Consider the following 26,981-nt stretch of genomic DNA (forward strand, 5'->3'; position numbering starts at 1 on the left):
AAAACCCTGAACATGGGAAGAAGATTCATATTCTCTAGGGGAAGAATATTTGCATTCCACGAGCACCAAGCCATCAATAGGAGAGAATGAGGATGAGATATGGAGGTAAGTCACTGAATTCGTCACATTTTTTTTCTTGAAAATATAAATTGGTTGAATCTTAAGGTTTTTTGAACCAATTTTGCCCCAATTTGATGAATTTCAAATCAAACCCTAACTTGAATGTGAAGAATTTGAGTAATTAAAATTAAATTAAAGGTGTGGCATAAATTTGAAGAATGAAATACCGATTTTGGAAAACCTAGTTCCTTACATAATCAACCCACAACAACCCCCATAGGCGACAACAAATATCTTGGGTAGGAGATCTCTAGGGATTTACATGCAATGAATACTAAAATGGGTACAAGAAGAAGGTCATAATACCTAATCTCAAGGCCTGTTGAGCCTGTTGTAGCTCCTAGAATCCAATGTATCAAAATTCAAAGTGAAATAGATGGAACAAATAATTGAATGAAATGAAAATATACATGAAGTGCATTTTAAGGATTAGCTTTCATATCAATATAGGCACCTATTGATGGTGTTGGACCCACCAAAATCAAGGGATCTCCCCATTATGAAGTCCTAGCTAGACCTCACACCGTTTGGTGTAGGAGTCCCATCCGATATGATGTCCTGGTTTCCTATTATCTTAAATGTTTGCCTCAGCTCTTGCTTGTCAGCCCAGGAGAGTGGTCTCCTTTGTCTTTGAGTAGTGAGGTTCGTGTGCCTGGTGATTGCTAGTGCTACTTGTAACAATGGTTCTTTCACCGCAGAGGGAGAGGGTGAGAGTGAGTCTGAAGTTAGATGGGAGGAAGTCCCAACTCTGTTAGGAATACACAACACAATAGGACGTGCACAACTTCTGGAGGAGCAGCCCACACGGATGTGGCAGTCACAACACACAAGGAAATATAACACGTACAACACAAAGTGGATGAGTCTGTTGGAGTGCGATGGTTGTTATAGAAAGTTTACATGAAAGGTCTGTCTGATGTCCGAGAGGGTAGCCAACACGGGCGAGACAACGTTAACAACATATACAACACATTTTCATTAACATATATGTATTACAACAAGTGAATGAGTTCAAGTGTTAAACACAGGTTAAAGAAACATGCATTACAAGTGTTCAAGATTAGTCTTACAACAATTACAATACATGTGTGAAAACATGTTGGCTTGTTAGCAGGCTTCTGTATTAAGCAAAAGTTCCAAGACACATCATTACACTATACATCACTAACCCCATGTGCGGGGCATTGGAGCCACTACTTATTCCTCAAAGAAAACATTACAGACTCTCAAGGCTATGTGGGAGGATCTGAGGTGAAAATTCCTTTCCATGTACAAATGAGGGGGTATTTAGAGCCAAGGGTGAAACTGACCCTTGTGGTTGTTCGACTACCCTCATGACTGTTTGAATTCCATGAGTTTTCGACTTTACATGAATCTTGATACAATAAGTGGGTCTCTTAGACTTCCACGTTAAAATACATTGATTGAAAGTATGGCCCACAATAGAGATGTGGACGACATGACTCATGACATGACTCGACATGACAGTGTTGGTACATTTGTGCTACTTCTGGTGTGCATGTCAAGATGCAGTGTTGCTGGTGATGGATGTCCTCATGGTGTGTCACAGCCTCACCTCCACATGACAACATGCAGGGAGTCTTCAATGGTCATTGGGTTCACTTGATGTTTCATTCACACGTTGCTATTTGCTTGTATGTTGGAAGGCTTGACAGGTTCGTTCGTTATCGACAAGTGCATGTTTGTCTGTCCGTCCGTCCGTGAACACATTTTGGATGTTTTCTTGTCCATCTGTCTGCGAACACATCTTTGCATGATCGTCCATTCACAAGCACATCCCTTTGCATGCATTGTTTATTCATCCATTGGTGAACCTGTCCTTCTACATGTGCTCCTTTCGTTCATCCCAACCGTCATCGCGACATGTTTGTTTATGTACCTATATCTACATTCACTCATGACAAGATGACATCAAATTCAAAAACCTCCTAGTCTACCATGATACATGATCGTTTCAGATGCAGGGGACCAAGAGAGGAGATAAGGTTGTGAGATGGGATGGAGGCTCTAAGCGCTGCTGATGAAAATTGCGTAGGAGTCACTGGGTGATGAAGATGGGAAGTCTGGATCAACAGTGATTGTCTGCGGGGTCTGGCTTAGCTGGAGGACAAAGATGCGCAGTTTTTTAGAGGAACAATCTAGGTTGCGGAAAGGCTACACAGGCAAGATCTATGTAATTTCCAAAATGAGCGGGCAATGGGAGCTTGGCAACAAAAACTGTACAATTCCTGACGGAACTGGTAGTCAATTGTTGGGTCACTGGTAGCAAAAACTACGTAATTCCTGAGGGGAACTAGCAGTTGGCTGTCGGGAGGTTGGCAGCAAAACCTACATAATTCCTCGAGAGAACAGGCAATCAACTATTGGAGCTTGGCAAAAAAACTATGCAATTCCTCAAGGGAGCTAGCAGTTAGCTACTAGAGCTTGGAAGAAAAAACTGCGCAATTCCTGAGGGGAACTTTCAGTAGGCTATCGAGAGCTGGTGGTGGGAAAAAATGCACTGATGCTAGGAGGCTGGTCTACTAGTCACCTCTACATAGTTTCTGGACTGAGCGGACTACTGGGTAGCAGAGGACTCGCTCATGAAAACTATGCAATTTTCTTGGTGAGCATTTGGTTGACTGTTGGGAGGACTAGCTCGAATAACTGTTCAATTTTCTGAGGGAGACAAGGACGGGCACTTGGTGTTTGTCTGACCTATCTGTGCAACTTTCTTAGTCAGCAGAGTGACCAAGGTCTATAGTCTCTGTGCAATCTTTTAGGGGAGTCAGTCCCGAGGTGGATGTCAAGTCAAACTCTCTGGTTGACCAGCATGAAGGTTGATTGATTTTCTTGCGGACAAGGTTGATTGATAATCTTGCAAATGCACACTTACATGCCTTGATGACGAGATGACTCAAACCATCCAGACACACATGCTAAACATGACTGACTGTTAGAGTAAGTGATAAGGGCAACACTTGTGATTAATCATTGGTCAATCGTGACGACGCTTGTGCAACAGTGTATGTGACTCCATGTGTGAATGCGATAGATGTTTATATAGCAAACATAACAAGTACACATGGAGCGAAGACCTTGAGTATAACCAGAACATGGTTGTAAGCATGACATTGACATCAACATGTAAAAATTGGGTGAAATGATCAAACAAGGTGGGTTCGAAGACTCACACAAGCTCATGGAGTGAACCCGAGTGTGCGGAGCCATCAAGTGAAACTCTAAAGGGAGGCTCTGAAATTAGGTGCAGGCCAAAGTTTTGGTGGGTGGTTGTAGCCACTACAACACTTGGAAACACACTAGTAGAACTCCAACTTCCCTGTTTTGGTTCATTGATAGCACAGGGCCTTGGTCTTTCAAGGAGTATTGAATCATTGTGCGGGTTACTCCAGCTTCCCCACTTACCCCATGGACATACATGGTTCACCTTTTGCCAACTTAGTCAAACATAATCAAAATTTTAGCTTGATATAGTGTTTCTAATTCAAGAAGGGTAGTTTAGCTCGTGAGTTGAAGATTTTCAGAGTATAAGTTTTCATCTCTGGTGTTGCTCCATTGCTTGCAGGCTTGGACAGTACCCTGGCGAAGTCATGCAGGAACACATGCATTGCTCCACTGTCAGCGTACTTGGTCAATACCCTGGTGGATTTTCATGCTTCACCTCTCTACACAGGAATCCTTTCTCTTCTTTTGCCTTTGTATTTTTTCAAGAGGATTGTGCATAGGCACTTATTTAATTTTGGTTTGGAAGAGGGATCCTAACTTATTGAGAGAAGAAGAGGTTTTTCCTTGAGAGAAGCATGTAAGACCTCTAACATAGGTTTGCTCGTTTAGATCTCCCATTCTTTGTTTCTACTAGTTGGGTGAGATTGAACACATAGAGCAGAAGGCTAAGTACAGGCATGGGACTTCCCAGTGTGGACACGGGTTCATGGTTGGACCAAAACTTCCCTCACAGACGGCTCATATTTTCCATCAAGAATTCATTGACCGAAGGTTATAACTGAGCACAGATAAGACGGACACAAGACTGGCCAAGTGCTGCAGTGTCACAAGTCTCTTCAAATCTCAGTTGCATACTCTATTTAAAATCCAAAACATAGTAGTTGGCAACACTTATTTACGGAAACAAAAATAGTAAGGTATTAAGAAAACCAAACAAACAAAAATATATATAGTAAGCAAAGTAAATAAAGTGAAAATAACAAGTAAGTAAGGTAACCAAGTCAGCAAGAAAACAAACATGCAAGCAAGAAAGAAAATGCAAGTGAAAAAGAAAACACTACTCCTACTCCTACGTTAAATGGTTAGGGTTACGTGAAATGAAATTTCCAGTGAAGCCACCATAGTTGTACTTGACCTGCAATCACAAAGATATGAGTGATTAAAAAAGATAAAAAATAGTGTGCAACAAAAAATGAAAAAACTTCAAAAACTTGCACAGGAGAGAGAAGGTCTCACTTGTGAGAGGAATAATGTGTCACAACCACCCAACACACATGCTGACCTCTTCTGTGACTATCATTTTTCAACAAACCTTGGAGGCCTCTTGTAAGTGTGTGTTGTTCTGCACCAAGTTTCTTAGCGAGTACGAGGAAGGACTGAAGCTTGTTACCTGCAACATGACTCGCTAAGTAAGATTGTTCCAACCATTCAGCGATTGGATCATAAAATTCATGATGGTTGTTTTGAAAGATTCGTGATCTTTGAGAATATGGATTCCTGATTTGAGAGAGGGGATCACAATGGGAATCTAATATGGATAGATAGATTTGGTAATTCTCATCAGTCATGTCAAGATAGTGAGTGCCTGCCATAGCCATCAGCACAAGCCAAGGTGCCGCACTTGCTTTACAGAAATCTAAGAATAAATATGTTACACAGTGAAAATCATAGTGTGCGAAGCGACTGCCATTGGATGTAATGTTGGAAAAATGATAAACTACATGACAGCCACCCAAGGTAGAGTAAAAATCATACCAGTCGATCGAGATGGAAGATTCCCAGTTTGACACGAACAACGAAATTTTTTTAACAATCGTGCAAACACTCTGAATGAGGGAACCAAGTTCGTTGTCTGCTAGATGTGATAGAACATCCACCTGTAACTCATGAAAAGGTGCGCAGGCATAATGGTAATCACATATATGTAGAAAGGATTCCAGCACCGTGAATGTGTGAAACGAGTTGGGGTGTGCCGAAATGAGAGTAACTTGATTTGCGCGATAGGTTGTGCACTCGTCATCACACGGGGAGATTCCTGGTGTGATGAGTGGGTAGATTTGACGTGTGAAATGTGCAAAAAGACAAAGGTGCTAATTACTATATAGAACATCCGATAAGTATGATTCCATATAAAGATATTCTTTGAAATGTTCAACTTTGATGTCCCATGATTGAATGAGGGACAGACACTCCCAACCTGAATTATATGTAAGAGAGGTGCATGAAGACAAAAATTCTATAAAAAACTTGTGGATTCAATCATTAGTGAAAATTGAAATTTTGAAATATCACACCCAAAATAGTAAATATTATTTACACAGGGATCCATGTCAAGTGCAATCATGTAGATATACAAATTGTGCGTGAGAAATGAGATCTAATTTGGTTTGGTGGGCTTACCAGAGTCGCGAGATCCTGGTATAACCATCAATAGACGTTGAAGTGCCTCGACTCCATGGCACGTCCTGGAACTTTCTAGAATTGAAAATTTGCATTTTGAGATGTGAACAAGATCATGCATGGCTTGAGGATGGCTATTGTTACTGATTTCAAAACTGTTTTCAGGATGACATCCATCTCTTTCATAGGCTTCATCAAAATTTTCAGCAAGCTGACTTGATGAGCTGTCTTCATGCAACACATAAGATGATGACGAGTGGGAAGAATCCTGTGTGTTGATACTATTTTCATTGTGGGAAACCTCATTGCCTTGTGTCGATCAAGGAGATAACTCATGGGATGAAGAAGCAAAAGAACGTGGAATATCTTCGATGCATGTTGATGCGCTGTGAATGATAGGACACATGGGAAAGTGAGGTGCAAAGGAAGCTTGGATATGGATGTCCGATTTGAATGGTGCGCATTTCAGATCTGAGTTAGAGTGTACATGAGATGATAGTAGATCACATGATGTGCTTGGGCATTCATCACAACATAAGGAAGTATGGGAGTGATGATAGCCCAAGACTGGAGGTTGATCGCAAGAGTTGATTGTGCATGATGTTTCACCAAGATTTGCAGATTAAGAATCAATCTAGAATGGAGGCTCAATGTTTTGAGAGGAACCGATTATTTCTTCACCATCCTTCTCCTCCATTTGTATGATGAGACTGCCTTGCACATGACTGCAACTTAAGCCAGCAACTTGAGAATCAATAGAGTGCGCACAACTAGCCTGTGAAGCAGATCGCTCAAGTGAGTCATGGTGCAAGGAGTCATGGCTTGTAGATGGTGGAGGATGGCAGAGATGCAGATTAGACTTAAGACTTGGGTTATGAATGGTGATGTCCTCTTACGGAATGGAGGGATGAGTTTTCGCCATAGGTTTTCTGCACCATTCTGGAATTTCCTCTATTGGGGCGGGAGACAGCTGAGCAGATGGGTTGGGAACATGCTGTGTAGATTTATCAGCTTTGCAACTATTGCGAGGGGGGACCTACTGCCTAGATTTCTTAGATTTTCAGTTGCTGCGAGGGGGCACCCTCTTCAAGAAATGAGGTGTCTCGTGATTTGCAAGAATCGAGGAAGAAGGAAAATCAAGAGGTTCACTATTTTGGGAGACATGAACCAAGTGTTTCAGCTCTTGGCTCATGAAGTCAAGGGACACAAATCGTTCAAGAATTTCGTGACATAGGTGAAGGAAGCGGGTAGAAAAGTCCTCAACTGATTTGCCATGCTTCATTCATAAACTAGATATTCTTTCATTGACATCTTGGTGGTCACACTCATCGAAGGCTTAATGGAGCTCCGTAAGGAAAGTGAGAAGGGAATGGACGGAAGCAGGTGGTAGGGTATGACACCACCGATTAGCACGACCTTCAAGGGTGAGGAAGAAGAGTACACAAACAAGCTCATCACTATCGATTTCATGAGATTCACAGAAATGAAGAAAATCATAAATGTGCTCGGTTACATACGTTCTGTCCTCACTGTCAAAATTTAACAAGGACAAGTGATCGAGAAGCTCATTAGGGATTGATAACCGATTGAGGGAGAAATGAGAGAAACACCCTAAGAGCACGAATTTCATATTATTCATTGGGTAAGAGATTCAACCCAGATGTGGGCTCAGCTTGTCATCTGGCTCTCCTTCTAGCGCCAAAATGTTGACAGTGTTGGACCCACCAACATCAGGGGATCTCCCTAGTATGAAGTCCCAACTAGACCTCACACCGTTGGTGTATGAGTACCATCTAGTGCGATGGATTGGTTCCCATTATCTTAAATGTTTGCCTCAGCTCTTGCTTGTCAGCCTAGGAGAGTGTTTTGGTTTGTCTTCGAGTAGCGAGGTTCGCATGCCTGGTGATTTATAGTGCTAATTGTGTCAATGGTTCTTTCACCACAGAGGAAGAGGGTGAGAGTGAGTCCCAAGTCAGATGAGAGGAAGTCCCAACTATGTTAGGAACACACAACACAACAGGACGTGCACAACTTCCATAGGAGCAGTCCACACAGATGTGGTAGTCACAACCCACAAGGAACGATAATATGTACAACACACAGCAGATAAGTCCACACGAGTGTGACGGTTGTTATAGAAAGTTTACGTGAATTTTTTGTCTGATGTCTAAGAGGGTAGCCAACATAGGCAAGACAACGTTAACATCATATATAACACATTTTCATTAACATATATGTATTACAACAAGTGAATGAGTTCAAGTGTTAAACAAAGGTTAAATCAACATTCGTTACAAGTGTTCAAGATTAGTCATACAACAGTTACAATACATGTGTGAAAACATGTTGGCCTATTAGCAGGCTTTTGTATTAAGTGAAAGTTCCAAGACACATCGTTACACCATACATCACTAAACTCGTGTGCGGGGCGTTGGAGCCACTACTTACTCCTCAAAGAAAATATTACAGACTCTCAAGGCTATGTGGGAGAAGTTGAGGTGAAAAGTCCTTTCCATGTACAAATGAGGGGGTATTTATAGCCAAGGGTGAAATCGACCCTTGTGGTTGTTCAGCTACCCTCATGACTATTTGACTTCCATGAGTTTTTGAATTTACATGACTCTTCATACAACAAGTGGGTCTCTTGGACTTCCACGTTACAATACATTGATTGAAAGTATGGCCTACAGCAGAGATGTGGACGACATGACTTGACATGACAGTGCTTGTACATTCGTGCTACTGTTGGTGTGCATATTGAGCTATAGTGTTGCTGGTGATGGATGTCCTCATGGTGTGTCACAGCTTCACCTCCACATGACAACATGTGCAGTGTCTTCAATGGTCTTTGGTTTTGCTTGATGTTGCATTCGCACGTTTCTCCTTGCTTGTATGTTGGAAGGCTTGACAGGTTCGTTCGTTTACGAAAAGTGCATGTTTGTCTGTCCATCCTTTCGTGAACACATTTTGCATGTTTTCTCGTCCATCCATACACGAACACATCTTTGCATGATAGTCCATCCATGAACACTTCTTTGCATGATCGTCCATTCACGAGCACATCTCTTTGCATGCATTGTTTGTTCATCCGTTGGTGAACCTATCCTTCTGCATGTACTCCCTTTTTTCATCCCAACCATCGTTTCACCATGTTTGTTTGTTTACCTGTATCTGCAGTCACTCAAGACGAGATGACATCAAATCTAAAACCTCCTAGTCTACCATGATACATGATCATTTCGGATGGAGGTGACTGGGAGAGGAGAAAAGGTTGTCAGCTGGGATGGAGGCTCCGCGCACTGCTGATGAAAACTACGTAGGAGTCACTGGGTGATGAAGATGGGTAATCCGGATTGACAGTGACTGTTCGTGGGGTCTGACTTAACTAGAGAACAAGATTGTGCAATTTTTGAGAGGAAAAATCTGGGCTGTGGAAAGGCTGGGCAGGAAAGATCTGCACAATTTCCAGAATGAGCGGGCAACGTGAGCTTGGCAACAAAAGCTACACAATTCCTGAGGGGAACTCGCAGTTAGCTATTGGGTCACTAGCAGTTAGCTATTGGGTCACTAGCAGCAAAAATTGCATAATTCCTAAGGGAAACTGATTGTTGGTTGCCTGGAGCTTGGCAGCAAAAATTGTGAAATTCCTGGAGGGAACTGGTAGTCAGCTGCTAGAGCTTGGTAGAAAAAACTTGCAATTCCTGAAGGGAACGAGCTGTTAGCTACTGGATCTTGGTAGCAAAACTGTGCAATTCCCGAGGGGAACTATCATTAAGATATCGGGAGCTGTTGGCAGGAAAAAATACACTGATGTTGGGAGGTTGGCCTGTTGGTCACCTCTACGCAATTTTTGAGTTGAGCGGATTGCTGGGCAGCAGGGGACTTGCTCATGAAAACTGTGCAATTTTCTTGGTGATCAGTTGTTCCACTGTCGGGAGGGTTGGCTGGAAAAACTGTGCAATTTTCTAAGGGAGACAGGGACGAGCACTTGGTGTCTGTCTGACCTGCCTATGCAACTTTCTCAGTCAGCGGGTGGGCAAGGCCTACACGCTCTACGCAATTTTTTAGGGGAGTCAGTCCCGGGGTGGCTATTGGGTCAAACTCTCCAGTTGACCAGCATGAAGGTTGATTGATTTGCTTGTGAACAACGCTGATTGAAATGGATTGCTTGGGGCTTCTACGATGTTCTAGGTGATAGTCAATCGAGTTGAAGATGGGGTGATGGTCCAATTTTCAAAGGTGAATCTGATCATCAGAACTTCAGCAAAGTGACTAAGTGTGTGAACGAGAAAAAGATGCATACATAATCTTGCAAACACACACTTACATGGCTTGACGACGAGATGACTCAAACCATCCAGACACACATGCTCAACATGACTAACCGATGGTGTAAGAGACATGTGATACTTGTGATTGATCGTTGGTCGATCGTGACGATGCTTGCATGACTGTGTATGTGACTTTGTGTGTGAGTGCAACAGATGTTTACATAACAAACACAACAAGTACACATGAAGCAAAGACCCTGAGTATAAGTAGAACATGGTTGCAAGCATGACATTGACATCAACATGAAAAACTTGGGTTAAATGATCAAGAAAGGTGGGTGCGAATACTCACACAAGCTCACGGAGTGAGCCCGAGTGTGCACAACCATCAAGTGAAGCTCCCAATGGAGGCTCTGAAATTAGGTGCGGGCCAAAATTTTGGAGGGTGGTTATATTCGCTACAACAACACCGTTCATGGGCATTAGACTAAAATGAATCCATAAATTCATGAAAACACTTGTAGCAGCTACTATTACATGTAATATGAGAAGAATAATAAAGACATATGGAACAAACACAGAAGAGAACATACTATTCAGATGAGATGGAATCGCCAAGAATTTGTATTAATCTTCCACAGAGCATACATTTCATTGATAGTAAATAGAACTTCTCTCTTGGAAAACCAAAAATTTTGAACCCTTGGTTTAGTCTCATAAAACTATTTTTATAGGGCCTCAAAGGGAGAACCCATTACAAAATATTCCTTCTTGATTTCATTATAGTGGATAATCATAACAAAAAATTCAACGTGCTCCGTGGCACAACTGTACTAAGCAAACCCTAACTGATTGGCTGGAAATAAAATATTTACATAAACAAAAAATAAAAAGTGTCATAATCGACACAATCTATAGTATCCTTGGTCATGATAGGTAGGTTTTAGAGGTTTCATAGGTATTTTGGTGATTTGGATCACAGGAGGGTTGACGAACTGCTTGCATCTTTGCCACAATGCTGGCGTTGGTAGAGGATCTTGGAAGAACCATTGATATGAAATTTTGAGGTTGGTCAGACTTGTGTAGTTCAGTCTACTAGGGTGAAACACGACCTTTACCATCCCAAAAACTGAATTTCCCTCTTCATATAGTTTACCATGGTCTTACTCTTAAAAGTGGAAGTATTCTCATGTGAAGAGTCTACTTTGCTTTTGGCCTCCACTAGTCTTTGGCTATATTTTTCCCACTAGATCAACACTCCCCCAAAGTCCCAACAGCTAGGCAAGCCTGCTCTGACAATCTTGTTGAACTCAGTGTTGAAGGAAACTATGTTCTTTGATACCACCTCTAGGTACTCCTCAGCTTTGACCCTAGCTTCCTCCTTCTGGACAACCTTAGAAATCTCCATGATAGTAGTTACTCTATCCACCACATCTATGGGCCTCAACTCACTGAGTGGCCTCTCATTCACAAACTGAATGAACCTTTTGGAAATCTGGGAGTTATTTTCTCCCTCCTCTTTGGCTGATAGGATGAAGCCTTCATAGTCTTTGATTACAATCCTTTGTTCATCCATCAAGGTTATATACTCCTAGTGGTTCCTTACCTCTTCAATGTTCTCTTTACAGACCAGTTTCTTGGCTTATAGCATGGACATGTTTCCTTTCATCTTTGCCTTTAAATCGAAGATCTCATGGTTTGTTGTCTATAGATTCTTACCAATGATTTTTGCATTTGCCTTGGCCGCCTCTAGATGATTCTCTTTCTATTTTAGGCTTCTCTTGGTGACATCTATATCGTTTTGCACCCTTTTAAGATCCCCCTCTGAAAGATGGAGCTCAATGAGGATCTTTGTGAGTTGTTTAGTTGGGTTTTGAGGATCTTCGGGCACTATCACTACACATATGTGAGTCTATTCTCTTTTACATCTATTATGCCTACTTCTTAAGGGCCACTATTTCACTATTCCTATCAATGAGCTCTTTGGCTAAGATCTCCTTTTCTTTTTTCTACGTGTGAAAGTTCTTTGGATTGAACATGCTCACTACCTGGAATCTCTAGTTTATGCTTAAGCTCCTAGATTTATGTTTGGGAACTTTGAAGGAGGGATTCAAAAGTAGTTTCATCTTCTAGATTAACAGCTATATTCATGACCAGCTCCTTAAAGCTCTCATTCTACATGTGGAGATCCTTGAGTTGGTTCTCTCTTGTTTCAAACTGGTTTCTGTCTTTTCCAAAATCTTCTAAGCCTTGTTGATGGTCATTGTGTTCCTATTGATATTTCTATACAACATCTCTCCAACCTGCTTGTGGAAATTTATCTTGTCTTGTAGGGGAACACTTGTTAAGTCCAGTGAAACATCCAAAGCATTGAACTGAGAACCTAAAGGAAAAGACTAGGCCAGTGGATGCTATAGTGAAAATTTCATCTGATTTCTTTCTAAACCCATAACAGCCAATAGTATGGTTTGGTATGGAACTGAGTGAGATTCCATTTTATGCTGCTTCTCCTCCCTCGCCTTCTTATTTCTTTCTTCAATAGCCTTTCCAGTAGGGCAGCTTGACCCAGTAACAGTTACACCTCCTTTTGCACCTAAAATATCTACCTTTGAAGAGGATGTGGCAGCAATCTGTGATGGATCCTTTCAGATCACTTGGAAACTCAGTTGATTTGGTCTTGTTTCCACTAGCCTAGTTTCAAGTTCCTCTTCTTTTATATGTTGAGTTGTTTCCTTTTTAGTTGCATGTATATCTTCCATCTCTATATCTCCAGTTTGGTCCACGGTCCTCTTTTATGCTTTTCCCTTGGTTACTAGAGGCCTAGTCTCCATCTCTTTGAATCTACACTAGCTTGAAAAGGTATCCGCCGATTGGCTCACATGGAGTGTGGTCACCACTCCCACCATCCTCTGGTGGGTCAGATAGTGAGAGGTCGAACCCCGTGCTCCCCCCCAGAATGAATCTGGACCATTGGATCCAGATCTGAAGATTCGTTCTGGTAGGGCGCATGATTATCGCCTAAATAGGTTAGCCCCCCCCACCTTCCCCCCCTTGAAATCCTTCTGAGGAGTATCTGAGTGGGGATAGACGATGATCTGCCCATAAACTGCTCAATGTTTAATTAAGAATGCACGCCTATGTAAACACACTCCACTGCCATGTTGTATCTTCCTGATAGGGGTCCGATGAGCAGCTTTGGTGTTTTTTTAGACCTTCTTCTTTAGCTCTAGGCCCTGATAGTGCCCCCCTTGGTTGATTTTGACTGTCTTTTAACTTAGGTGGAATTACCAATGATTCAGAAGCTAATGTAAAAATAATTTTGGATATGAGTCCTAGCTCTGATCTATCAATTTCTTGAAAATGATGATGAAGGGTGACAAAATTGGATCCAAATGGGGATAGTGTTTTGGATACAATGCATTAATAACTTGCAGCTTAGTGCCTTACTCCTTAGACATGGATTCATTTCGTTCAGAATTTCATTATAAAAAAAAAAAGACAAAAATAGAAAATAGAAAGCAGTGATGGTTATTTACAAATGGCTCACCAGTATTTATAGTGAATAGGAGTGGACCCTTTCAGTGTTGGAAGTAAAGCTTGAGAAACTACCCATTTATAGGAAACCCAAGCACTTCTCCTTCTAGATTTTCTAGTAGGAAGGTGTTGTTCCCTTTTTCCTCAGCAATCCTGAAAGGTTCGAACCAAAGGGGATCAAATTTTCCATGCTTTCCTTTATCTTCCCTCCTGACATCCCATCTCAGTACTAAATATCCTGGCTGCAAATACTTTTCTTTTGAATTCCTGTCAAACAAGGGCTTCATTTCTTCTTGATAATAGATCAAATTTTAATTCACCCGTTTGTTACACAACATTTTGTCATTGTCCCTGTACTCCCCATCCATGATCCTGGAGAACCTCTACAGTGAACTGTACGTGCTTTCCCATCATGAAGAAACTCCCAGTATGTCCCTCTTCATGAGTAGAATAATTTCCCTTTGCATCATTTCCCAAGAATCTTCCTCTTACCCTAGTTTACAAGATGGTGCTACTAACCAATTTCCTCCTCATACTGATTTACAAAGATTAAGACTAGCACTAGCACCATATGGAGTGACTGAGCCCTTTTCCAGTTGCACCAATCCTCTTTTGGCAAGTTTTTTAAATATGGAGTCGAAGCTTCCGGCTCTAGAAGCTTCATAATGGAAGTTCAGTAGATGGTTGGGTTGGATGGAGCCGAAGAAGTCAGTTTGAGATCCTTTCCCCTATTAGGATGGAACAAACTCAAGAGATAAGACCTTCTCCCATCCATCCAATCTATATAAACCTCTATTTTCCCAAGCTAAACTAGTTTTGGAGTGAGTTTGAATGATCAACAAGACATCTATAGCTTATAGCTTTCTAGTGTATGTTTGAGGGAGAATGGTGTGTTTTGGTTTGGTTTGAGACTAAAGGGAAGAGGCCTTGAAACATCCATTGTTAGGGCCATCCATAAGATGCTAGCAGAAGTGTGGGAACCCGGATATGTTGGAGGATACCAGCGACATCAAGGCATTGGTTGTAATCTCTTTCTGAATTTATATGAATACGACTATTGATTTATTTCCTACATGAAGTGTTATCTTATATCTTTATGGCTTAATGTTCCTTGACTTGTTAAGTAGGTTGAATACAATATTGTATGCTATCACGTTTTTTTGTTGTTTTTTGTTTTCATGTTTCAGGTATTCGATGGGAGGAAATGAAAGATAGCTAGAGTAAGGAAGTAGGATCATCACCAACCATAATAGCGTTCTAAGAGGCAGGCCCTCTTATTTAATTCTAGCTTAAGGAGATTTTCCATAGATTGTTTGTTTGTGGCTAGAACCACTCTCTCGGGCCAGAGGAATTGTTTGTGTCCACACTAAGAATTTACTTGCACCACAAATCATGTGAACATTTCTAGTATCACCATTTCCCTTTAGTGTTATCTGCTTTGCCTGGTATACTGCTCTGAGCCTGAAATTTATAGTGGCAAGTCTGGTTTTAGCCTTTGATTTTTTTTTTCCTTGAATCCTCGGTCAGCATGTTTATTTTTCTAACAGTCGCGCCAATCAGCGTGAGTGTCTAAAAAAAAGTTGCGTCGACACCCTTCTGGCGCTTGTTGTCAATTAGGCAGTCATACCGATTCCTATAGGTGAATCTCAGGGTTTCCCCTAGATCATAACTAGTGCATCTTGCCCTTCTGATTTCTGTCTCTCAGCTTGTTTTGACTATGTTCTCCCTGACTAGAAATCTCTTTTAGCTTGGTTTATATGCTTGTTTGATTTGCATTTTCTTCACTTGGTTTCTTGAGTTCTTCGATGGTGTATAACCCTAGGGCATCTAGGTCGTCATCCATTCACCTATTTGTGTGCTCAGCAAGTCAAGTCAATAGTCAAGTTACTCCTTGCATTTCATTTGTTAGTCCTTTTGTTTCTTTGATTTCCATTTAACAAGTTTGAAAAGTTTCGTTTGTTGATTGAGCATCTCTTTTTGGGCATAGATCACATTTCCCATCTTTTTTTTGGTTGAGTCTTTGGATCATTAGTTTGAAAGGAATTCTCTTTCGTAGTTTGCATTTGCTTGTGATTGATTGTATTGGAAATGTTTCATTGAAGTGTGAAGTGTTTATGAAGCATTCATTTTCTCATTTCATTGAAAAATACATAACTCTAGTTTGCTGAATCAATATGTTACATTAGTTAGCATCATTGAAGACTAGAGTTGCATTTTCATTTGCATTGGAAGAGAAATGAATTCTTTTTACTAGTGAAAGGACTACTTGAAGTGTGTTTGATAGGAAAGTTAGGAATTGGAAAGAGTTTTTTCATCATTTTGTTTTCAAAAATTGAAATAGTGAAAAGGTTATTTTGTTTTCGATTGCTCATTTTGTTGCATTTAAGTGATCCAGGTCCGGATGTGAAGAAGGACCCTTCCAATACCTTTTACTTTCATGATGCATTAAATTTACATTTTAAAAGAACATTAATGAATACATCTGGATGTGGAAAAGAAGAGGAACAAGACAATCATCAACACATGAAAAAATAAGACGTTGATAATGGAGTTCGTCCAGGAGGGACTACGTCTCCGGGCCCCGTTGTCAAGATGGTGTAGGCCGTTGCATTAAGTGTTGTCAATAAAGATGATGTACACAAGAGATGAGGTCGCAATCATACAAGGAAAAATGCCCTCACGTAGGAGTGGCTCTAAGAGATATTCAACAACCAGAATTCTGAAACAAAAGACTACTATTAGTATGACACAAACACATGCATGATGAACATCCTGCCAACATGGCACAAAAGGGATTTTAATGCAAAATCATGCATGAAGACAACAAGAGTATCCCAACAACATACAACAAGGGATCTCAAAACATAACATGATGAGTTATGACAACAAGTACATCATATAGAAGATTCCCCATCAAATCAAGCAAGGAATCATGACAACATGTAATAAATAAGATTCTGCCTCAATATCAATCAAGGATCCATGCAGCATAATGTATAAAGAAGAAATATATGAATAAATCATATACCTCACACCACGGGCCATGTGAAGAAGTGGATTTTCATATCTTTAGACAAAAAAAATCCATGGTGAATAACATAGTTCACTTTGTCGATGCGCAGGCACAACCTGTTACCAATCTGGACTTCGGCTCCCCTTGCATCGATAGTTCTCTGACTAGTCACAATCTGGGCATCTAAAACAGAACTGTCAAAGTGCTGAAGCTTGCTCAGCCATCGCTCTCACAGCATCGACCGTAAGAAGAAGACTGCTCTGGCTATCTACAATGTAGCTCTCTAGCTATCTGGCTGTGTAGCGCTCTGGCTATGTTGCTATAGTTCTGCGGCTCTGCCTGCCCCTCTGGTTCTTTGGCTCACCTACTCATGCTACCTCAATCACGCTTTGTGGCACTCAGGCTCTATGGCGCTCTGGCTTTCAAGCTTTCTTCTTTCAAGCTTCTCTGAGTAAATGTGAAACTATCTAGCTATCTCTGGCTATCTAGCCCTCTTGTGCTGCAGCTCTCCATCAGGAGCAGCCTCCTCATTGAGGCTCTTTGGCACTCAGGCTCTTGCGTACTCTCCACGTAGGCTCTCAGGCTCTCTAGCATAGGCTCTCTATGGCCCTCTCCCCCCGCCTCAACTCTCTGCATCCATTGTGTTTTATAACACGTTTTGGGACAAGGCCGCATAAAAATCAGGGTATGTTTTGTTTAGGAATAGAAGTCGTTTGAACAGAAGGTTTGGTCGGTGCAAAAAAACCACAGAAATGCCATTTTTCTATTAAAACAGACAAACACACGTGGAAACATAAAATACACAGAAAACATTGAAAAATCCTATAATCTAGACTTCAAATTTCATCAAACCGGGCTTTATTTGCCTATCGGGTCTGCGTTGATCGCAAATCACATATTTCTCTGTCAATGGCCCTGTATATTGGGGAATCATTGATTGCCGATCGCTGATACGTTGATCCAACAATTGTCGATACGTTGATTAGATCTAGACCTTTGATCTATTTTCTGATCCGACGGCGGAGATCGCACGTCGCTGATCAGAATATCGCAATCGTTGTGGCTCGGGGTTCTTCGCCGATTGTCAATGCCGATCCGATCGCTCCTCCGGTCACCGATACTGATTCGATCGCTCCTCCGATCACCAATACCAATCGCTGATATCGCAATTGCAAGTCGGTGCTACCCAAGTCCCGATATCGTGTAACTGCCTTCCTCCAACCCGATATACCAGAGATCGCCGATCGGGGGTTCTAAAGGCCCAATATCGCACATCGCATGCCCCCGACTCCAATTAATTAGAGATTGTTGATTGGGGGTTCTAAAGGCCTGGCCTTAAGTCCTCCCTTTGGACTCTTCCAATTGTGATTTGCCTTTATAAGGCTTTAAACCCATTTTTATGAGAAAAAGCCTCCTTTTTTCAAAGGAACCAAGGCAACTCTTTTCGCAATAATTTCATCATCCGGACTCGGATTGAAGTGTTGTTCACACCTCCACGATCAGGACGACGAGATCTATGCTCTAGTCCTGGGTCGACCTCGTTCTGAATACTTTAATTTTTGAGCATTCGTAAACCCTTTGTCATGTATGTCTCTCTGGAGCCACCCGGATCAATCCTCCCCACTGAGGAGCTTTTGGTCCCCCAAAAGCATGAAAAATAATCTACAACTCTCTCTATACCCCGCGTGCATCAAAAGTGTCCTGACAAGGTCTCGCTTCCATCTCCTTCACCTTTGTTCTTCGGGGCCTTAAGCGACGAGCCGACACCTACTACTTCTACAACCTATAGTACATTATTTGCAAATTACATGCTTGCATGTTATGACCAACTAATGACCCAAAATATCTCGTACTTGCCACGAGTTTATAACACATACTTGGTGGTCAAGTTTACAACAAGATGGACGTAATATCCCAGCTATGACAACAAGGCCAACCATCATTGTTGCTTCAAAAAGTGATGGAAAACACATCATCACTACAACACATGATTTACATACATAAGGCCAAATACTATTGTTTTGACAAGTGATGGAAACATAACATCACTTTTAGAGTTTTAACATGCAACTCAAAATATGACTCAAAACATGACCAGACATCATTGTTGCTGACCAAGTGATGCAAAACACATCTTCACTTTTACACTTTAAAATGCAACAAATGATTTACAAAAGAATGACCATGAAATGACAACATGTCAAGAAAACATTTTTCACTGATCAATGTGAATAGGTCACCTCCTTGAGGTGGTTTTGATTGTCGAACAACTTCTCTTCCTGATCACGCACTGATGCTTTGTCTTTAAGGTGCTGCTCTGGATGGAGCCTCCAACAAGTGGCTCTTTAATGGCCATTTCTGTCACGATGACTACAGTAGGCTTTCTTCCTCCATATCTACTTAACCTATTTGTTTTCATGCTGTTGAGAGGGTCTTTCATGCCTCATGAGTGTTGCCATTCTTTTCCAACACTTAGAAAAGGTATGGTTAGGTAAACCACAAAAGGTACATGTTTTTCAATGGCTTGATCTTCGTTCATTATTAACAACATGATCATAATCAAAATGAACATTCGAAGATCGAAAATGGTTATACCTTATCTTGCTATCTTTGATGTCAGTATGGCGATGAGAGCTTGCGTCAGCTCTCTCCCTATAATGGGAACTGCCATAGGATGATGGGGATGTTTTCCCATCATTTTCTTTCCTCGCTGATTTCAGCCATGTCTCGGACGACTCTGACAACTTTGAGCACTCTCCTTTAGTGTATCTTGAGCCTGTGAATGGATGCTCGTGCACAACCTCCAAAGGTGGAGTTATGCCTTGGTTATTAACACCAAGTTCTTCTTTCTCCTTGTGCCTCATCTTTGTAAGGAGCCTCATGTTTGTCCCTGTAATTGGGATCTCCACATCTCCAACAGACGTAATACTATGATAAGATGAAACCAAAAGGAAATCAACATCTTTTACCTTCTCTTTCGATTTGGAAAGATCTGATGAGGGCTACTCATCATCCGTTGTTGGTGGTTTGCTAATTTTCTCAGCACATTCCCCAACTTCCTTCCTAACATACCCATGTCCTTCCTGATGGGGTAATTCTTCTACTTTGATGGGGTTGACAATTCCTTGGCCATTAACACCTAAACCTTTTCCTTCATACACCATTCTCTTCAATAGTTTGGAGCCAATTCCTGTGGTATTATTTTAAAAAATAGTGAAATCATCATCAGGAAAAATACATGAAGATGGAGAACTACTTTTTACCTCACATGGGCTACACTGCAGCTTTTCCAAGGCCTCGTCCTTTGCTTGCAGCTGTCGTAGAAAACTTTGTTTTTCCTCTTTCTCTTCATGTAGGTACATCTTCAATTCATCATTCTTTATTTGAAGATTATGTTTGTTTTGCTTCAGCTCATCCATGGCCTCTTCTGTGGCTTGTAATTGAAGTTACAATCGCTCATTTTCCTCTGTCTCTTTCTATAGAGTTTCATACACAATTTCCACTTTCTTGGAAATGTCGAGCATGGTCTCGTACATCGCTCTTTCATCCTCTGTCATTGTTCACACTGCAATTCACATCAATGCAAAGACCGCTCTGATACCACTTGATCCAGGTCCGGGTGTGAAGAAGGACCCTTCCAAGACCTTTTACTTTCATGATGTGTTAAAATTTCATTTTAAAAGAACATTAATGAATACATTTGCATGCGGAAAAGAAGAGGAACAAGACAATCATCAACACATGAAAACATAAGATGTTGATAATGGAGTTTGTCCAAGAGGAACTACGTCTCCGGGCCCCGATGTCAAGATGGTGTAGGTTGCTGCATTAAGTGTTGTCAATAAAGATGATGTACACAAGAGATGAGGTCGCGATCATACAAGGAAAAATGCCCTCATGCGGGAGTGGCTCTAAGAGATATTCCACAATCAGAATTCTCAAACAAAAGACTCCTATCAATATGACACAAAAACATGCATGATGAACATCCCGCCTGTTAGTGTCAGTATTTGCAGCCTTCCTCCAGTGATCAAACATGCTCTTACACAAGTGATTTAAGGTGTCAAGGTCAAATTTTATCATTTCAGTGAGTCTTCAAGTAAAATTTGGTCACTAGTCATTAGGTCTAGGGTGTGATTTTACCCTTGTCAAAGTTGTCCAAATGATGTTCCATGTCACCATTCAGCTGAGTCTACCATCATTCAGAGGGTTGTCATCATCATGTCAAGTTCCATTGGGTCATTTCACACCTTGTTCGTGCTTCAATTGCGCCTAGGCAAGGTTCATTTCCCTCTCCTAGGGTTTTGAAGCTAATTTCTCTTGGATGGTCAAATCATCGGAAAATCTTGTATCCTGATGTTCATACACCTTCCCCTATCCTTAGAATATCTTATCAAACACTTCCCATCACTGAGATCCCCCAAATTCCTCATTTTCGGACAAACCCTAGTTTCTTGCTACAACCTAGCAATTTTCTATGGTTGGGCCTGTGTTTTGCCTTTTTGGACCCCTTCCCCTCACTCAATATCTGATATTCCACTTTCCCCTACTTCCTAACATCCCTCCATACTTCCCAAAATTTCCTCAAGAATTTAGAAGCTCCCTATCCCCTTCATTTCGCTTCATTTCGGCAAATCCCTTGTCCCACACATCGGTATATGTTTCACTCAAATGATGTTTATGAGAAATAAAAGATGAATTATGGAAATATGAGAGAGGTTTTTGTCCATAACAGACCAAGGAAGAAAAATCTCGTTCACTGTTTACACAGGTGTTATGGTTTTGAGGAAATGTCAAAAATACAGTTGCCTTGGGAGAATTGATGCACCTCTGGAGCGACCTCAGGAAAATCAAGTTTTCTCCTAGCTCGGTTGGCCAAATTACTTTCTTGATGATCGAAATGATAACTAGAGACAATTATCTTTCTAATGAGCTATCATGAGCTCAATTTGGAGTTGAGGAAGGCATTCAAAAGTTGACTGTAACAGCACTCTACCTTTAGGCAGCCTCATTTGGCACAGTTCGACCAGTCTTGGGAGATTTGATCTTTTATAGGGAAAATGAACTCCAAATTGAACAATTTTAGTTGTGATGGAAAGTAGATAGGACAGGCTTTCCAATGAGCTATCACAAGCTTAATTTGAGATTGAGGAAGGCATTCAAAAGTTGACCGCAACAGCACTCTGCCTTTAGGCAGCCTCATTTGGCACAGTTCGACCAGTCTTTGGCGATTTGATTTTTGACAGAGCAAATGAACTCAAAATAAAAAAATTCTAGTTGTGTTGGAAATTAGACTCAAATACCTTTTTCAAAAAGCTATCCTACACTCAATTTTTACATCGGGAAGGCCTCCAAAAGTCACCTGGAAAAGAGCGCGACGCACAGGAGGAGGAGCGTGGTGGTTTTATAAATATTCTCACTCCATATGGTCAGTTATACAAGTGGCAAAGGAAGGAAAAGGGTCACCCAAGCTATGTGTCATGTTTTTGGTGCTGCACCTGTAGCTGATGCTTGGCTCTCCACCTTCATTTTGTGACCCTTGGGCGTTCTATCTCTTCATGGCACATTCTATATATTGTATGCAAAACATTTGCAAAGCAATTTTTTTTTGGTTGGTTGGCTTGTAACTTCTGGGAGACCGTGGGAAAGAAACTTTGTTTCTGCATTGTATATTTTTATAGAGAATTAATGAAAGGCAGCAGTTCTATTTCACGAGATTCCTGTGGTTGTGAGCGTAGCAAGTGTGTCTCTTATGTTTCATATGTATCTTGTTATGTTCCATATTTCATTTCATATTCATTTCTGGTGAATTTTTTCGAATGAGATTAGGTAGAATTCAATTTTATTGCTCTACCTGTGGGAAAATTTCATGTACAATGTTCATTCTTCTGTTGAAAAGGATTCATGTTGTCCATGCCCTTTTCACCTTCTTAATCAATCTCTCCATTCCGCCATATCTCAAAACTAAAATTGCTATGCTTTTCACCTACCTTGCCTCACGAAATAATCTGTGCCTTTATGTTAAGTTCTCTGTTCATTGAGGTCCAGTGGTCCCATAACATCCCAGAAACATAGTCATTCATAAAAATCCCTCCTTATGTTAATTTTCACTTACTAGCCTAAGATAAATTGTTCGTTGAAAAGTCATCTTAGTCCGTTTTGTTCATCTATTCACTGAGTGTGACTTGGAGAGAGCCCTCTCATGTTCTGGTAGGGCTAGCTACCAGACTGAGTGTGGTTTGTGGTTACCCTGAATTTTGCCTTCTTTCAGCCTGAGGCGGATTTAGGTGCTAACATAGTGGCAACTTCACTGGGGACTTGATTACAAAATTGTTTGCTTGTAGATTGTCTTGTCCCAGGACATATCTCAAGTTCAGATATGATGTTGATGGTGAACAACAATTAGACATAAGAAGATGGTTGAAATCATTCACCTGGCAACTCCATTCATGATGGATCGGATTGCAAGAAGATACGCTCCCATGAGCCAAGATCACATCCCAGGCTTCCCAAATAAAATTCCGAAGGTAGATTGGTCAAAGAATCTGCCTACATTTAAAGATGATGGTAAGAAGGATGCTGCTTTACACCTAGTTCGATTTCACATGCATATTCGCAAGTTGAAGGTTGATTTTCCTGAAGATTTCTTAATGAAGATATTCATGGCCACTCTGGAAGATAAAGCAAGATATTGGTATGAAAGTTTTCCACCTGCTTCCATTTATTGTCTAAAGGATTTCCATTCAATATTCTTTGAGAAGTATAAAGAATCTTATCCATCATTAAATTTAGTTCAAAATTGTTGCAAGCATGCTCATGGTTTTATTGAGAGCCTTGAAAAATACTACGGGGATGATAATTTTATGGATGATGATATCATGGAAGCCTTGTATAAGAATCCATTTCAGCAACATGAAGAGAAACTAGAGGAGTCCCATCAAGATGCTCAGGAAACTTTGCAGCAAAATCAAGATCTTTGTACGGTGGAAAATGAAGGAATTTTGCATCTTGACAGTCAGCATGAATTACATGAAATAGATCAGCAGGTTGGAGAGTTCCATATGGCTGAAAGTGATGAAAGAAAAAGTGGCGTTTCATATTGGTCCATAAAAGAAGACGAAGTTTTAGGTCCAAATGTTCTCATGTCATCATAACAAAGCCTTCATGACGAGGTAATCCAGTCAGTTCATAAACAACAAGATGAGATCTGCAGTCAAGTAAGTGAAAAGCTTTCTCTGGATGAATTTATGGTAGATGATAAAAATGTTAATGTTGGGTTTCAAGAATCATCCGAAGTTGCTTTTCTCATGATTGATGAATGTGATGAATGTAATGAGAATCTGACTGTCATATCATGTCAAGATGATCAGAAATGTATTCAGACTATAGCCGACCAGACCATTATGGATTCCATTTCAGATTCTTCCTCATATGTTTCATGTTTTGAAGTGTTCTTTGAAGGGGAAATCCACTCATCTGCTTGTTCAGAAATTTTTGAGGACCAAGAACATAATTTTTCTGAAGTACATTATGAAGGAAGATCAGAATCAAAAGAAAAAGACATCTTGTTTCTTCAGCAGGAGGTAAATCTTCATGTTTTTCATGATCCAATGGCAAATTTGTTGCGGACAATAGTGAAGGTGATTATTGCAGTATTCAGTGATGAAGGAGATCATGGCCAATTATGTTTTTGGATGCCCAGTTACCAATATCAATTATTGACCAGAAGATTTGATTGGAAGAATCAGTCAAGAAGCCATCTTCTTGATTGGTTACATTGGCAGTTTGATATAGTTTGATGATATATAGTCATGTAAGAAATAAAGGTGGTCATGCTCTACCACCAAGCTTTAAGTTTTAAGTTCAAAGTCAAGTTTTTTTTAGTCATGTCAGTTTGGATTGAGTCAGTTTCAGTCAAGTTTCAGTCAATAAATTGAGTCATGTTGGTTTGTCGGAATAATGGACTCCATAGTCCAATGGACAAAAGGCACTGTCTAGCTCTTCCAGAGATCTGCTGTTCTTGGCAGCTCCAAGGATCTACCATCCCCCGTTGGAGCCAATGTTAGTGTCAATATTTGCAGCCTTCCTCCAGTGATCAAACATGCTCTTACACAAGTGATTTTAAAGTGTCAAGGTCAAATTTTATCATTTCAGTGAGTCTTCAAGTAAAATTTGGTCACTAGGCATTAGGTCTAGGGTGTGACTTTACCCTTGTCAAAGTTGTCCAAATGATGTTCCATGTCACCATTCAGCTGAGTCTACCATCATTCAGAGGGTTGTCATCATCATGTCAAGTTCCATTGGGTCATTTCACACCTTGTTCGTGCTTCAGTTGCACCTAGGCAAGGTTCATTTCCCTCTCCTAGGGTTTTGAAGCTAATTTCTCTTGGATGGTCAAATCATCGGAAAATCTTGTATCCTGATGTTCATACACCTTTCCCTATCTTTAAAATACCTTATCAAACACTTCCCATCACTGAGATCCCCTAAATTCCTCATTTTCGCACAAACCCTAGTTTCTTGCTACAACCTGGCAATTTTCTATGGTTGGGCCTGTGTTTTGCCTTTTTGGACCGCTTCCCCTCATTCAATTTCTGAGATTCCACTTTCCCCTACTTCCTAACATCCCTCCATACTTCCCGAAATTTCCTCAAGAATTTAGAAGCTCCCTATCCCCTTCATTTTGCTTCATTTCGGCAAATCCCTTGTCCCACACATCGGGATATGTTTCACTCAAATGATGTTTCTGAGAAATCAAAGATGAATTTTGGAAAAATGAGAGATATTTTTGTCCATAACAGACCAAGGAAGAAAAACCTCCTTCACTTTTTATACAGGTGTTATGGTTTTGAGGAAATGTCAAAAATACAGTTGCCTTGGGAGAATTGATGCACCTCTGGAGTGACCTCTGGAAAATCAAGTTTTCTCCTAGCTTAGTTGGCCCAATGACTTTCTTGATAATCCAAATGATAACTAGAGACAATTATCTTTCCAATGAGCTATCATGATCTCAATTTGGAGCTGAGGAAGGCATTCAAAAGTTGATTGTAACAACACTCTACCTTTAGGCAGCCTCATTTGGCACAGTTCGACCAGTCTTTGGAGATTTGATTTTTGACAGGGCGAATGAACTCCAAATTGACAAAACTCTGGTTGGGATGGAGATTATACAGGACATAATTTCCAATGAGCTATCATGAGCTTAATTTGAGATTGAGGAAGGCATTCAAAAGTTGACCGCAACAGCACTCTGCCTTGAGGCAGCCTCATTTGGCACAGTTCGACCAGTCTTGGGAGATTTGCTTTTTGATAGAGAAAATGAACTCCAAATCCAATAATTATAGTTGGGTTGGAAATTAGACTCAAATACCTTTCCAACAAGCTATCTTGCACTCAATTTGGACATCGGTAAGGCCTCTAAAAGTCACCTAGAAAAGAACGCGACGCACAGGAGGAGGAGCGCGATGGTTTTATAAATATTCTCACTCCATATGGTCAGTTATACAAGTGGCAAAGGAAGGCAAAGGGTCACCCAAGCTATGTGTCATGTTTTTGGTGCTGCACCTGTAGCTGATTCTTGGCTCTCCACCTTCATTTTATGACCCTTGGGCGTTCTATCTCTTCATGGCACATTCTATATATTGTATGCAAAACATTTGCAAAGCAATTTTTTTTTGGTTGGTTGGCTTGTAACTTCTGGGAGACTGTGGGAAAGAAACTTTGTTTTTGCATTGTATTTTTATAGAGAATTAATGAAAGGCAGCGGCTCTGTTTCATGAGATTCCTGTGGTTGTGAGCGTAGCAAGTGTGTCTCTTATGTTTCATATGTATCTTGTTATGTTCCATATTTCATTTCATATTCATTTCTGGTGAAATTTTTCGAATGAGATTAGGTAGAATTCAATTTTATTTCTCTACTTGTGGGAAAATTTCATGTACAATGTTCATTCTTCTGTTGAAAAGTATTCTTTTCCATGCCCTTTTCACCTTCTTAATCAATCTCTCCATTCCACCATATCTCAAAACTAAAATTGCTATGCTTTCCGCCTACCTTGCCTCACGAAATAATCTGTGCCTTTATGTTAAGTTCTATGTTCATTGAGGTCCAGTGGTACCATAACATCCCAGAAACATAGTCATTCATAAAAATCCCTCCTTATGTTCATTTTCACTTACTAGCCTAAGATAAATTGTTCATTGAAAAGTCATCTCAATCCGTTTCGTTCATCTATTCACTGAGTGTGACTCGGAGAGAGCCCTCTCCTGTTCTGGTAGGGCTAGCTACCAGACTAAGCGTGGTTTTTGGTTACCCTAAATTTTTCCTTCTTTCAGCCTGAGGCGGATTTAGGTGCTAACACCGCCAACATGGCACAAAAGGGATTTTAATGCAAAATCAT

General features: G+C 40.7%; 1 pseudogene; it reads right to left on the reverse strand.

Moving 5' to 3' along the window:
- Positions 1 to 252: 252 nt before the first annotated feature.
- LOC149251539 (uncharacterized) overlaps positions 253 to 26,981 on the reverse strand; it is a 44,838-nt pseudogene continuing 18,109 nt past the window's right edge.

Source organism: Pinus tabuliformis, chromosome 7 (genome assembly GCF_031772625.1).
Source record: "Pinus tabuliformis cultivar Carrire ecotype Pingquan chromosome 7, CPIR1, whole genome shotgun sequence".
In the NCBI taxonomy this organism is placed as follows: Eukaryota; Viridiplantae; Streptophyta; class Pinopsida; order Pinales; family Pinaceae; genus Pinus; species Pinus tabuliformis.